The 14,757-nt window shown below is 38.3% G+C and overlaps 1 protein-coding gene across 2 annotated transcripts in view; it reads right to left on the reverse strand.

Annotated features, from left to right (window-relative positions):
- CIB2 (calcium and integrin binding family member 2) overlaps positions 1–10,881 on the reverse strand; it is a 32,756-nt gene extending 21,875 nt beyond the window's left edge. The window contains exons 1-2 of one of the 2 annotated variants that reach the window (XM_088520570.1): positions 10,842–10,881; positions 2,953–2,987 (exon numbers count right to left, since the gene is read on the reverse strand). The gene's annotated coding sequence lies outside the window, so the exon portion shown is untranslated. The remainder of the gene's footprint in view (positions 1–2,952; positions 2,988–10,841) is intronic. The other variant, XM_088520563.1, reaches the window with a different exon arrangement.
- Positions 10,882–14,757: the final 3,876 nt, after the last annotated feature.

A 14,757-nucleotide genomic window follows, 5' to 3' on the forward strand; every position in this document is an offset into this window, starting at 1 on the left:
GCTCCACTTGAATTTGACAATAAATTATCACTGTTTTGTGCTGTATCATTTGCATCACTCATACTTTTTATATGCTACCAAACAGAGAAAAGAAAACCAAGACAAAATTTCTATCCTTTTTACAGAAATAGCACTCACTAAAAAATATTAGAGTTGCTTTAACCTAACTACAGTTTCCCACGCTCAACTTCTCCCTGTTATTTAGCTGATCTACTTAAATGACTAGGTGTACCAAGTGACAGTGATACCTCTCACAAGCACCAAGACCAGCCAAGAGCCTACCATGGCCTCTCACAAACAACATGAGCCACAAGAAGTATTTAGAATAGTGTTTTCACTGGAGTAGAACCCAAATGTTACAGCTCAAGTCAGCTTATTAATTCTGTGTGTACAAACAGTGCAGATTTCCCATACAAGGCAGATCTAAGCAGACAACACAAAGAATGTTATCCTCATACTTAAAGGCCCAGAAATATTAAGTGAAGGTAACACAAGCAGACTGGGGCACGGTTAAGGATCAAACATGATCCTTACATGATCCAAACATGATCCGAAACTGCACAAAACCCAACTATTAGAGTGGAAATTCATCAAAGGAGCTCAGTTGCTTACACAGGCAAGTGCCAGTATAAAAAGAGAACATCAAGAACTTCCAATTCTATAAGCACTATCCCACCCAAGCCCCCAGGTCAAACGTTATTAGACAGAAAAACAGCTATTTCTTGAGTGGCAGAAGAATCTATTCCACAATTCAATAATTCTTTTATCAGCAAGCCCTATGAATGAATATGACCTCTTCTACTGTGCATCATACTTGCCACGTAAGGGAAAAAAATGCAAATCATCTGTCTGCAAAGGCAGGTTCAAATTACTCAGTTTTGAAAGACACACACGTAGCGTTCCAGCCAGCTGTGCAGAACTTGCAGTACTCTGCAATCTGCCTAAATCAAACAGGAAAGAGATCCATTCCTACTCAGTCTGAACGAACAAAGAATCTAAACAAGGCTCTTCTATTTACTGAAATAAATTGTTAAACACTGCTACCATTACCAAAGGTCCTATGTTCAACAGAAATCTCAGTTTTTGGGTATCAGGAAAAATCAATCCCAGACTACTCCTACACAAGCAGCTGTTGAACTTTTTGTTAGCATCTGGCATTTCCTTTTAGCTGCTGTGCCTATGCATTACTAATGCTTTATTAGATCACTTTTTTTTTTTTTTTTTTTTTTAATGTGCAAGAAGCTGAACGCAATTCCTCCTCATTCCAATTTTTAAAATTGGTAACAGGAAAAGAAATAACACAGGCCACTCATTTCTGCCAAGTTAAATATCCTTGATAGCACTGTATTAACCTTATCACTGTCTCATGCAGACTGAACATTTGACCACACAAAGCTCTTTATGCTATTGGAACAATCGCATAAATATTATTCTTATTGAATGTTATAAAATAAAGACAATCACCTATTTCCATCGCAGTCGATGCAAACTGACTTTAAGACTCTTGGAGTACTCAGAATACCAGGGGGTGGTTTTACGGTATCCCATTAACTTACACAAAATCCAAAGGCTCCGTGCCAGCTACAGTTCAAATTTTGAACACCAGCATTACTCATGTGGCAGAGTGTACTCGTCTTTCCCCAAATTAAGTACCTCTCTAAGCATCTGTGGAGACTTTACATGGAACTGCTTGTTCTTCTCAAAATATTTATTCTCTATATAACAATATTATTCAATATAAATCAGAGGCTAATAAGTCCCATTAACACAAAGAAATTATTGAGCCTTGACAAAACAAGCATAAAAAAAATAGAAAAGGCTGTTTTAAAGAATTCAGTCAGATTAGTCTTTGGCCAAGACCACCAATGGGTAAAAGCCTGAATTTTCAAAATTGGTATCCAAATACCGTAAATCCAAAATGAGTCCCTCCCTGTTTGAGTGCCAAATTTGTGACAACAGAGGGATTACTTCATGCAAGATATAGAAGATTCTGGTGATCAGATTGCTACTGATATTCTATCTAACTTGCCAAAAAAATATACTCTCAAGATATCCAAAAAGGGAGGATTGCGAAGATATTCCTGTACTTGAACGTGCCATTTTATATATCCTGTTTTAATATGTAGAATTTGATACTGTAAAACACAGAACTCTGGATGCAGCATTAAAAAAAAAAAACACCATTGTGATCATTTTCTTCTATAGCACTACAAGAAGGAGCATCACACACAATGTTTAAACACAGAATTGGAAAATAAAGTGTTTCTTGTTTTGTTTTGGTCCCCACCCCAATTTTTTGAGTTTAAAAGGTGTTTTTAGAAAGAAAGCAGCTTCTTCAGCTCATCCAGTCTCAAGTAGTTTATTTCATAAGCTATTTATCAAGGTACTCCTGTAAAATGGCAGCTAGTTTTTGCTGATTAAAGGCTAAAAGTCCGTTTTTGTACTAGAAGGTAGACTAAATTGTTGCAATAATTTTTCTATCTATATAATCTACCTATGTGGTTTGGGGATATATTACTGAATTACCACAGCAAGTCTTTCATCTGGTATCTGAATGTTGAGACTAATACAGGTACAGAAGTATCACTGAATCACTCCCGAAACCTCACACTACAAACTCCCCATTACTTTGGACGCACATTTGTGTCTCTCAACAAACTGTGATAACGAACTCTGCTATTGTCAAAATCTGTGCCTCAAGCAGAACTAACAGTCTCTCAGCCTTGACAGGACATATAATGACAATTAATTTTTATTTGAGCTGTATGACTTTTTGTAGGGGATGGCGAACACAAAATAACACCTCTTTCCAGTTACATGCATCTCAAGTCCAATCTTACACTTGTTCATTCATGCAAAAAAAAAGGCTTTATTTGGTTTCCTCACATAAATCAGGAATAGGGTTTAATATGTCTTCCATAAAAATCATGAAGGAAAAAATAATGTACTCACCGAAGGATTTCTTTCCGAGTGAAGAATGTGCAATCCTGTTAAAAAGGAAGAAAAAGAAATTACTTCCTAACCTTTTGGAAGGATACATAAATTCAAACTCAAATCTGGCAGAAAAACTCAAAAGTTGCTCTTTATGTATTGTCTAGTTTTGGTTCAGAAAACAACATAAGCTAGAAAATGATTGAAGTGTGGAATCTCCTAAGGACAGGGTTATCAGGAAAACATACACACACATATATGTATATATATATATGTCTATGTGATGAAAGTTCAGCCAAAGAAAAAGCCACTGTGCTGTAATACTTCTCCACTGTTGTGAAGAATCACAAGAGGTCGCACTGCATTAATGGAAATAACTCCTGACTGTTGCTATCTCGCATATATTAAGGACAAAATCGCCCTCCATCCACTCTGGTGGCAGTGCAGTATTGAGCCATTTAGAACAGACCATATATTGAGAGAATATGCATCTTCTTGTCACACAGCTAGTTGCTGTAAGAGTATATATGGGGAAGAGAGGATGACACTGTGGCCAAAACACAACATTCTTGCTAATTACTCACTTCGTTCATAGGCCAAGATGACAAAATAAGGCAGCAGCCCAAGATTTTAGCCTGCACTTTTCATCCTGTGACGAGTATATTTTACTTCTTCTAATTAGCCAGTGACAAGATAACAACATCCAGCTTAAGTGATAACTGGTGCCCAGAGCTGGTATGGACCCCCAGTCCTGCTCTGTCCCAGCTAACTAGTGACAAAACATTTCAGCCAGAATGACTCTCAGGCTAGGAATAACTGCCCACATCTTCCAGGGAGGGGAAGCAAAGGATCACAGGTGGCTGAGGCAGCCAGGCAGCTGCTCTCGGGTATCCACGCACACCATCAAACCCACATGGTATCAATTATTGACTGCGCTTGCATATAAATTGGTAGGAGAAGCAGCCTTCCCCCGTGTATTGTGTAGCAGAATAGTGTTACCGGGCACATAGGAAGGCACCTTGTGAGCTGCCGACAATGATATCACTTTGTCTGGAACTGCATAAAGTGAAATAGGAGCCAGCTGCTTAAGTCTTCATTAATTCCAGCATGTTCAATACTTACAACCAAACTGTCACCAAGGAGGCTTCATTTAGCAGTGAAAGGCAGCGGCGCTCGCACAAATAATCGTGATGGTCTGAGTAGCTGTTACTTACATAGAAAGGTTGTGAATCCTTTCTGAACCTAGTTACTGACTGCAGGATTTCAATTATGCCTGCCTAGTGCTTGGAAATCGTAGAGAAGGAAGGAGGCGGTGTCAAAAACTTAACAGTGGTTTCACAGACCAGTTGCAGAGATCTCAAAGCTATCCATGGTCAGGGCACCACAAATTACTTGACAGTGACAATAGACTATCCTCTTGACCAAATGCAAGATTATTTTGTTGGGAGCCCAGTCATAAGCTGGATTAAAGTCATCATGGAACAAGGTTCTAAATAACATAATTACATTTTGTAGTTGCTGGAACTCTAGCAATTTAATTCCCATTTAATTAAAGACTTTTGGCCAGAGAAACTCAGAGGTGAATCATCCAATTTTCTTCTAGCAACTTCATTCATACAGCAAATGCAAAATGATGGACAATAAATAGTAAAGTAACATGTTAAATTAGCTCTTTCATTGGGAAAAGTGTAACGGGTCCTGAAAAACATCTGTGGTTTATATGTATGATGCTGTTGATCTTTCTTCATGCTGGACATTCAAATTTAATAGAAGTACATACAAGCCTACTGCAAACCTATAAAGCAACCTGTCTATAGTGCTCGGTTATCAAAGCTGCTGGGAATCCTGCCAGAGGTTAAACATTCAAACGCACCCTGCCATAGTTTTCAAAATTTGCACCAATTCAAGATTTCTGGAGAAAAAAAAAAAATCTGAGGTTTTGATGTCTAATGCTATACAATAGCCTGAAGGAACTATGCTAACTGAAGACTCCTCTTGTGGATTTTAGGCTATTTAGAATCAAGACTTCACCTTGAAATATCACCTACTCCAGCCCCCGAGATGAACTCTCCCACTCAGACTGTCCTTGTTCTCTTAATAATCCAGTTAATTAGAGGTCAAGTAAAAGAGGATCACTGCTGCCTTTTGGAGGAGCCTGTAAGCATCTTCCTTATGTCTACCAAAGACAGTGAATATAATAAAGCAAATAAAAAAATCCCCATTGATTTCAAAGAGATCATGTACTGGTATAATGGGGCTCGATTCTCAAATTGGGCATTTAAGGAGCTTAACTGATTCTCCTGGAAACTATCCTAGAGTGAAGAGAAGAAAATTAAGAAAACTGATGCTCTTAGGTTCTTTACAAGGTTTTGCTCTCGGGGGTTTGTGTGACTTCTGCAAATCACCCAAATTGCTTGTAAAGCAGGGTTAATGGGCTCTGCTTTCATAATACACTGTATGGAACAGCACAACATCCAGGCTGCTGGGAGTGCTTTGTAAACCCAGCCATGGCACCAGCCTCCTTCCTTGAACTGCAGTGTGAACTGAAAGCGGGTTAGGACAGAAGCGCAGCAAACACCATGGTTTACCTGCTACCACTGCCACGGGTCGGTAAGAGCTGGAGAACTCCTAGACAGGTTCTGTTTGATGTTTCGTCCCACGGGGATTTGAATGAAAAAAATAGGACTACACTATTCTGCATAAAGCATAGTTTTCAAATAAAATTAACTTCCAGTAAATGCAGGAAATACATCCAAAGCAAGAGAAGAAACTGGAGGCCAGATAATAGAATGAGAAAAAGGCAAATAAACCAAAGCATCAAATGCTCAAAGCCATTGCAAAATAGTAGTATATCCATTAAATGCATATTACTTCTCTAAGGCAACAACATGTACAATTGTGCTTTTTACATGGTAAAGTTTCATACACAGGTTTGTTCTGATCCTGCAACAGCTTCATTGGAAAGTTTTATAAATCATGAAATGATGCAAAACAGTTCTAGCAATAAGAAATCATTCTGAATTAGAGAAAGAGCCTCCAACAAAAACCAGCAAACTGCAGATGAAGTAAACCTACGACTAACGGGAATTCAACACTGCCCTCAGTGCAAGACAGACCAGACCCTCACAGCTACCTCACTGAGCAGCTTCTGAACAAGGACAAGCACCGAACACTGCAGCATTTTAAACATTATTACCATTGAAACAAATTAGTTCAGAGGTTTCATTTGTAAAATCACAAATGATCCTTTGCACAGGGCCAAAAGACACACAATGTATATTATATTTAATTAAAGCGTTATAAAAATAGCAGCCCATGAAGCAACCAAATATGTCCGAATTAAAACATACTGCATAGATGTAAACTTTTTAATAAGATCTATTTTAATTTTATCCCGACCTGCCAACATATTTCAAATGCAATACTTAATACAGAGCTGCAGACTAAGCTGTGTAACTGCACCAACTAAAAAAAAAATCCTGACAGACTGAATATCTGCCTTAATAATAATACTATTGCCTAGACTTTTATCTTTCATCTTTTCATTTTATCTTTTACAGTTGTAGCAGACACTAAGAATGCCAATGGAAATTTTAACACGCAGACTTTATTTGTAGGCATGGATATTTTAGAACTACACCCTGAACCACTACAATTAAAACTCACTAAAAGCCACTGACTTTCAATAGGCAAAATCTGCAGGTATAGGAAACAGCTTACTTTTATATCAGGATAAAGTCTTACTGTTTTCATTCCATATAAGCAAGGACTGAGGAAGAGGCACACTGCTGATGAATCCAATATTGTTCAATATTTAGATTAAATGTTAACACGAAGCCTGAATCAGACTACAGGAAAAAACTCACAGATTCTTGTTCCATTATTATGCTACTTCAGGCTTGAACATTAACAGCAAAGCTCTGTCAAATTGAAAAGTACTTTTTAGAAAAGATCCTGGAGGACCTGTGATAAACACACTTTCCATTCTCTTGCCCCCACAGATACTGATTATTCTTTTAAAAAAAAAATAAGATAGTTTAATGACACAGCTTCACTTTATAAATAACATTTCTTGACAGATCATAATGTAATTTATTTTATCGGGTTTTGCATGCTTTTCCTGGAATATATTTTTACTTCACTTTAATTAGGGTTCTAGTAAAAAGTTAGCTCCGTAACAGAAAAATCAGTTATTATTTCATATTACTATTAATATTACCTGGAAGACAGTCAGAGTAAACACCAGTTTGCTCAGGGTTATACTAAATAATTTACAGTAAATATTCCCAGGAATAAACAATTACGGAAAGAGCAGGCATGCAGTGAAAACACTAATATTTGATATGGTGCATTTGTGCCCCAAATTGTAACCTGGGGCGGGGGGAATGAAATGAGAATCAAATGCAGCCACCTATTGAACGCAGCGAGGCCGCTTGCGTGAGAAGGCAATTTGCCCATACCACAAGCACAGCCTCTCTGCATTTCCTAATCCCTATAAAGACGTTGCTCACTGAGAAATGCAGTGCAATGAGGCCAACATATGGTCCTCCTATTGCTTTACTATATGTAAACTAAAATACGTGGTTCATTTTTTCTCATTACAGAACTTGGCATCTGAAACCTGTAAACAACTTTTAAAATCTTGAAGTATTATTAGACTATAATGAAATACATCTTGCAGATTAATATTTGCCGTTTTCCTAGCCAGACCTTACAGATTTTGCATTTTATATTTAAAAAGACAAAAAAAGTGTCAAGTACTCCAAGGATATGGAAAAGAAATCTCTGATGGAAATTAATTTCCTACAAGGTTAACCTTTTAAATGAAGTGAAACCTAGTGAGGAAACCAATTTTTACAAAAGCCCACCTCCCTTAGATTTCCAACTGATAACTACCTTAACAGTTGTCAAATACTAAAACAAGGTGTAAAGCAATCTGAAGCTTTACAGTCTTTACCAAAGTAAAACAAAACTATCAGAGGTTTAGTATCATCCAGTCTTACTACATATCTCTTCTACAGTTTCAACTAGCTACCCGTCAGCAGTTTTAACAAGGACTCTTTAAAACACTCATGTATGACCTCATAATGTGAGGTCATCCTGTGGATGACCAAAATTATAATTATTTCCTTTAAATGCGAACATTCAGCAAGAGTGACTCTTCAATATGACACTTGAGCATATAAAAAGTTTATATATTGACATTCCAGAAAAGTTTATATAGATCAAAAGCATTTTACTCACTGATATTTTATAAATAATCAGAGATGAATGTATATTAGCTCCTCAGACTTTTTGTTTTTGCAGTTTAATCTTTTATCTTAAAAACTAAAGCTATTTACACAGGATTTACCATATTTTATGAACATTAACTTCTTACTTTTCTGCCTTCTGTTTACTTGTCTCATGTGTCCCCTTTGCAAAAAAAAAAAAAAAAAAAAAAAAAAAAAACCTCTTGAAACATTTTCTATAAAAAATAGAGACTCTCTAGTAAAACAGTATTCAGGTGCTGCATGGCCAGAATAATAGTAATAATAATAATAATAAAGAAGTTAGAAGAAATCTAAACATCAGGGGAATAAATTTCTGAACAACTTTCTAATAGCTGTAGTAATAGTTGAATAGCTGTGAAGAACAACAACAAAAAAAGTCTAGTTAGTAAGCATTGGCTTTTGGCCTGTGCCATACTGATACTACAGACTCAATTACCCTGGGAATTACTGCAAAGAATTCAGTACCAGCCTGTAGACATATGGATTTACAAAAAGATGCTTAGCTCTCATTAAAAAAAAAAAAAAAAGCAAAGCTCCATTTTAAAAGCAATTAAAACCCATGTATGTGCCTGTCTGCATACAGGTTTACTCATGTGTGCAACAGACGGTTTCAAATTGGCCCCTCACACAGTATTTTACTTTCCTCCACAGGTCACACGTTTACTGGCCACCTACCTTTCCTAAGCGCCTCTGAAAATCCCAACTACTCTTTCAAGAAATGTAAAATTTGAGTTTAAAAATTATGGGTCCGTTATCCCATATTCCCCTTTTCTGTTTGAAAAGATTTCACCCACCAGCAAACAGCAGATTGGAACGGCACAGCACTGTGCATGGCTGCTACAAAGGGGCAGGGCGAGATGCTTCCCCCTGGAAGGCCATGGAGAGGCCCGAGCTCTCTGAGGATGCCTGGGGTTACCGATAGAGACAGGCCCAGCATTTCTATGTTTAAAAGATCCAGGAAGTATGTGGTAACTACTGGATCAGAGACAAAACATCTTCAAAATAGATGCTAATCTTCCTTCCTGACAAATTCTGGACATTGTCCTGAAAAACGTAATTTCATGGCATTTATCATATACTACACGTCACAGCTCATCAAAATCATCCAGCACTTGAAAATGCCAGCTGTACTAATGAACAACATGTCCTCCTGTAGCAGAGAAATCCCCTGGCCTCGCTCAGCCCACTAGGCCCGACTCCTGCAAGCCTTTGAGATCAATTACCCAGCATTATGAAAGGCAGGGGCTGCAGAAGCCATTAGGGGAAGGCAATTTCTAGATGAAGAGGAGTGAATTAGGGATGACATTTCAGCTCTTGCATTTGCCAGTTTATGTCAAGAAGATAACATTAATTACATTTGGATTTTGTTTTGTTTCACTGCACTTGGGTCTCTGTTCTGTGTTCACTTTTATTGGTAGTAGGAAAACAGACATTTGGTGTTTCACAAATCTTTGATTTCCCTCTTGCCTGTCCAGCACGGATGCAAATACAGCTTTTTTTTTTTTTTTTTTTTAATTTAGATTACAAATATATTATTGTGGCAGACTGCTGGTAAGGGTGAAATGAGTGACAGAGTGAAATTTAAAGCACCACCATGCTTATATTTCCTACAATAACCACAAAAAGCATATTTATATCTGATGTTAACAAAAGTAGGAATTTAGTAAGAACACCACGGGTAGCATTTAAGCCCATATCCCAAGCCTTACTCTAAATCTATATAGCTAAATATCAATATCTGTGAAAACGATAGGTTAGCAGCAACTCCAAGACAAAAAAAAAAGATATTAAAAAAATCATATTTTCTACTTCAAGGGCTTGACTGAAAACACATGAAAGAAAAAAAAAAAGTGCACTGGATCTGTCTCTTGGTTATCATGAGATTAACAGTACAGGAAACCAACATTTAGTTTATTATGTCTATGTTTATATAAGAACAGAGCAATGCAGCCAGTCCTGTCTGCATCTCATAATATGTTTTCAACTTCTTTTTTAGCTTTCTTCTTTCATGTTATATCTAACCATATTTTCAGAAGCTTCTTCAAGATGATCATGATTCGAATAGCTCCCTGCAATCCATTTCAGTAAAACCTGCAGCGTGCTGAAACGCTACTGAAAACTGGTACCTTACACCTAAAATGTTTATTTCTTATGTTAAGAAGAAATATTACTCTATTACTCAAGAGTGGGTGCAAGCATGAAGGTAGCTATTTTGGAATTACATGAAACCTTTCTCTGACTTATCCTTAAGATATGTGAATCTAAACCTAGATTTGTCTTGTCTTCTGATGCCTCACAGGCATCAGGCACAGAAAAAAAATGAGGTTATTAATACACTTTCTTCTTCACAAAGTGTTCAGCAGAAATATCCTGCTTTAAAAAAATAATATTTGCCAAGCTGGTCACAGATTCAACCTGTTTCCTAATCCCACAACAAGGATTTGACTTTGTACACAGAGAAGAATTAGACAGAATGTATATAACAATCCAGGCTTATAATACAATTACAATTGTTGGGAAGTGACAGTACAATATACATGTGGGAGTTACTAAGGAAGACTTGCTTATATTAAAAAAAAATAATAAAAACAAACATTTAGATTGCTCCTTTCCTTCCATAATACAAAGATACCTTACCTGATAGGCATCTAGCTGTTCATCAGTAAATATCGTTTGCTTATTACCCATCTTAAATGAGGAATTTCTCCTCCATGCAAATGCATCCCATTGGAAGTTGCCGGATTCCTCTGTACTGCAGGCATTTAGAGCATGTATACTCCGTGAACGTGCTGAAAGAATCCCAAGGACTGCATTGAACTGCTTTGGACTGCACCTCTCCAAGGAGGGAGGAAGCAATAGTGGGGAATCTTTGCAAAGGCTGGACTTGAGAGTGCCAGGATGGAAAGCGTTAAAATCACAGGCAGGTTTCGCCCAGAAACAGTGAAGCTGTTCTTCCTCTTGCTGTTCTTTTCTCTAAGAGGCCACAGAGCTTTTATATAACAAAAAGAGGAGTAGTCAGTACCAGGAGAAACCAGCTCTCTACTGCCTCAGCGCCTCCCCGGCTCCATCACCCTGTGACTTAAGGGCACTCCCCCGGGCACCTGCACATTTCGGAGCAGCCCTGCGTCACCCGGCGGCACTCGCCAGCGCAGCCGTACGCCAGCGCACGCACACACAAGCACATGGCAGAGCTGATGTTTCTACTGTCCGCCTCCCCAAGGATATGGGCACATCCCAGTCAGTCCTTAGAGCTGATCTGTAGCCTATGCCAAGATGAAATATGGCCAGAGCATTTCCCTAACATTCCTTGCAGGGGCTCCACAGCAATTGCTCACTTCTACACTGTGGCTACATCCAGCCCGGGCTATCTAGGATATCAGTTCACTGATATCACGGGTATCGGTATCGCACACTCAGATCTACTACCAGTGAATTTGAGTATTCCATCTCGCATTTCGTTTGGGGAGAAAAATAAAAAGACCCCTCCTGCCCCCTCTCCACACACCAGGGTATTAAATTAAGTAGTTTAAATGCAAGATAACCTGACCGATTTCAGCTCAGACAAGCACTGCTGGAAAGCAAAAGCAGCCCAAGGCAAAGGTGCAGAAAGCACCACTAGACGGCTCACAGGGGATTTTAAAGTAATGCACCCTGTTTTTGTACTTCTGGAAGGGAAGACGCAGAGGCAGCCAGGCAGACAAACAGCAGAAACAGTCTGCCACAAAACTGCAGTACCCAATATCTGCAGAGGGAGAGGCTCTTACAGCAACAGTTGGAAGAAGGCTGGGTAAGGATAAGAACCAGGAGGAAAGATCTGTTAGGAAAATGTTGCTTTTGATTGCTCACTTCCCATGTGCATAGCAAGAGGAGAGGGCTTATAAATATTTAATAAAACCCCTGCTTTCTTTACCCTCAGACCTGCCAGTGGTCACCATTTCCTCACTAAGTTGGTATGGTTACTGAAGAGCATGCTGAAAAATATCTTCTGCTTCCCCTACAGCTTCTGATTATCCTAACCTGGTAATAGCAGTAACATGAGTTGAATTTGCCTTGACATAGCAACAAACAGCACTTAACAGCAGCACTGAAAGTAAATGGGTTGGATATGTAGTAAAAACATGCTGTGAAGTGCTAAACCACACAATGTTCTAGGAGATGTTTTATTTAGATTGTAACATTTAGAAATACAGAGGAGATTAACCGAGAACCAGTACTGTCTTGTGTTGTAAAAGCACGATGTACTAACACACTATAAAACAGCTGGAGAACGCATTCAATGGGGCTTATTAATGAAAAAATAAATATCAGAAATTTAACAATGAACAGGTAACAGTAAACAGATAACATGAATAGAACATGCTTACTCGATTTCCAAATACGAAGAAGCTAGAGTAATAAGGATAATAAAAACTCTGAATGACCTACCAGCATATCAAGAGAAACAAGTATCTACTGAAAGAGCAGATGACTGAATAATCCATAATCTGTTACATGGCCAAACTGACCTCTGTTTTTCCAACCACAAGCATTTTATTTATTTTTCCACTATACAGTGACATTAGATTCTTTTTATGCTCCAAAAGATCCTCTACAAGAGGAACAGTGCCACCCACTGAACTGTTCTTGAAAAACTTCACTAGGCTGCCTTTTATCTATTGCATTACCTAACCCTTGGGGGAATTAACTAGGTCACCACCTAGTTAAGGGCCTTATGAAAGGATTACAGAAGATTAATGCTAGTGGAAGCAGTTGTAAATCACAGCACAAGCACTTCTTTGTGATGATAGCCAATTATTTACTATGAATAATTAAGCCATAGACTAGACGGGCTTTTTGCAAATAAACTTGGATCACAATTTCACTTCACAAATTTACAAATTACTAATTTAATATTTGTAGGGAGATCACATGGTTCTGAAGATGCCTAAATGAAAATCAGAATCTCAGTGGATTCTTAAAAATTTATAAGAAGTCTTCTTTTACTGCACTTGTTGAATTGGAAAGTCCATAATGATCCTTTTAAGAAAATTCATAGTTCTAAAAGTTCTTGCATATTCTGAACTCTGAATCACTTCATCTCTAGTTTTAGAAGCTATGCTTAAAGTTAAGCACATTTCTTATCTATGAGCAGGTACTACTTAAATGCTAAGCTAGCAACTGATTTCTGTCAGACCAGGCCAGTCCACAGGCAAATCACTTGTATGAAACAGCACTCCTCGCACAAGCACCTAATTCAAGTTCCCTGTCTATGAAAACTGGTTTAAATACAAATGGCCAAATTATCTTTAATGCCATTACACATAAGTGGATTGATACCAGAGATAGATACAGGCTCCATATTTTTTAATCTTGTGGTTCTGTATACTTGGCAATATTATTACAGTAAAAAGAGCAACATTTAATTTCTTCATTTCTTACCTGGTTTCATATTCCTGGCTGACACTTAAAAATCTTAAAACAGCAAGCACTTCAGCTAAGAAAACTAATCCCTCCCAAGCAATAAACTATTGAGGCTGCTCATAGTTCTGAATCCTCCTTTACATGAGCAATGTAGGAACATAGACAAACGTCTTGGGCAACACAAAGACAAGGCAATAAATAAATAAATAAAAGGGACATATTCCCTGGTTTTGAACTTACGGAAAGGCCCCATTTCCCCAAATGATTGCCATCAACTCCAGGAAGACTAGAAAGAGCCTCAAAGTTGGCAAAGAAATATTAAAATCCTTTCAAAAGTAAAGGTGTTGAATTCTGACTTCGTTATCTGAAAGCATACACCTAACTTCCCCAACAGCTAGTTCGCACATGCCTTTGTGGTGCATATATTTTTATTGCAATACTTAGCTATCTTTCTATAACAACTGCAAAATTTAAAGACAGTGGTGTAAGACAGAAACTCTTCTATGTGTTTGTATAAATCAAGGATTATTTTAACCTGCCAGTTTGGTATTAAGCAATATTTATCTCCATCATAAGTTACTGCAACAAATCAATACATTTTATGTACCCAGCAAGGTTACGACCTTAACGCTATCAATACCAGCCTTTCATCACACTTTACTGAACATTGATTTCTCTAAACTACTTGCCAAATGGACTGATTTTAAGCTATTTAACAACACATAGCATATATCTCGCAATCAAAGTCACAGATGGGAAGTTTACAGAGCAGGGCAGTATACATACAATCGCCTACTTACAGGTTGCTATAAAACATACCATTACACAGTTAAGCAGTCTCTGCTCACCTGTTTTAAAAGTTTCATTCATGGAACAGAAAACATATTCTCAACTACGTGCATGGAATTTCGGTTTTACAGCAAGGCCCCCGCCAGGGGCGACACCCCGGCTGGCCCGGCAGGCTGCAAGGCGGCCCCAGGCGCAGGGAGCCGCTCCCGCACCGCGGCCCAGGCAGCGGCGGGGACGCGCCTCGCTCCCCTGAGCCTTCAGCGCCGTGACTCCTGCGTGCACGAGTCCTACAGCCTGCCAGGTACAGCCTAATACTCCCCTAATGTATTAGCAGGGATGTAATCTTAATAACTTCCAAGAGTTG

This window comes from Tinamus guttatus, unplaced genomic scaffold (assembly GCF_059628265.1).
Source record: "Tinamus guttatus ecotype Peru unplaced genomic scaffold, ASM5962826v1 Tinamus_guttatus_pri_ptg000004l, whole genome shotgun sequence".
Lineage (NCBI taxonomy): Eukaryota > Metazoa > Chordata > Aves > Tinamiformes > Tinamidae > Tinamus > Tinamus guttatus.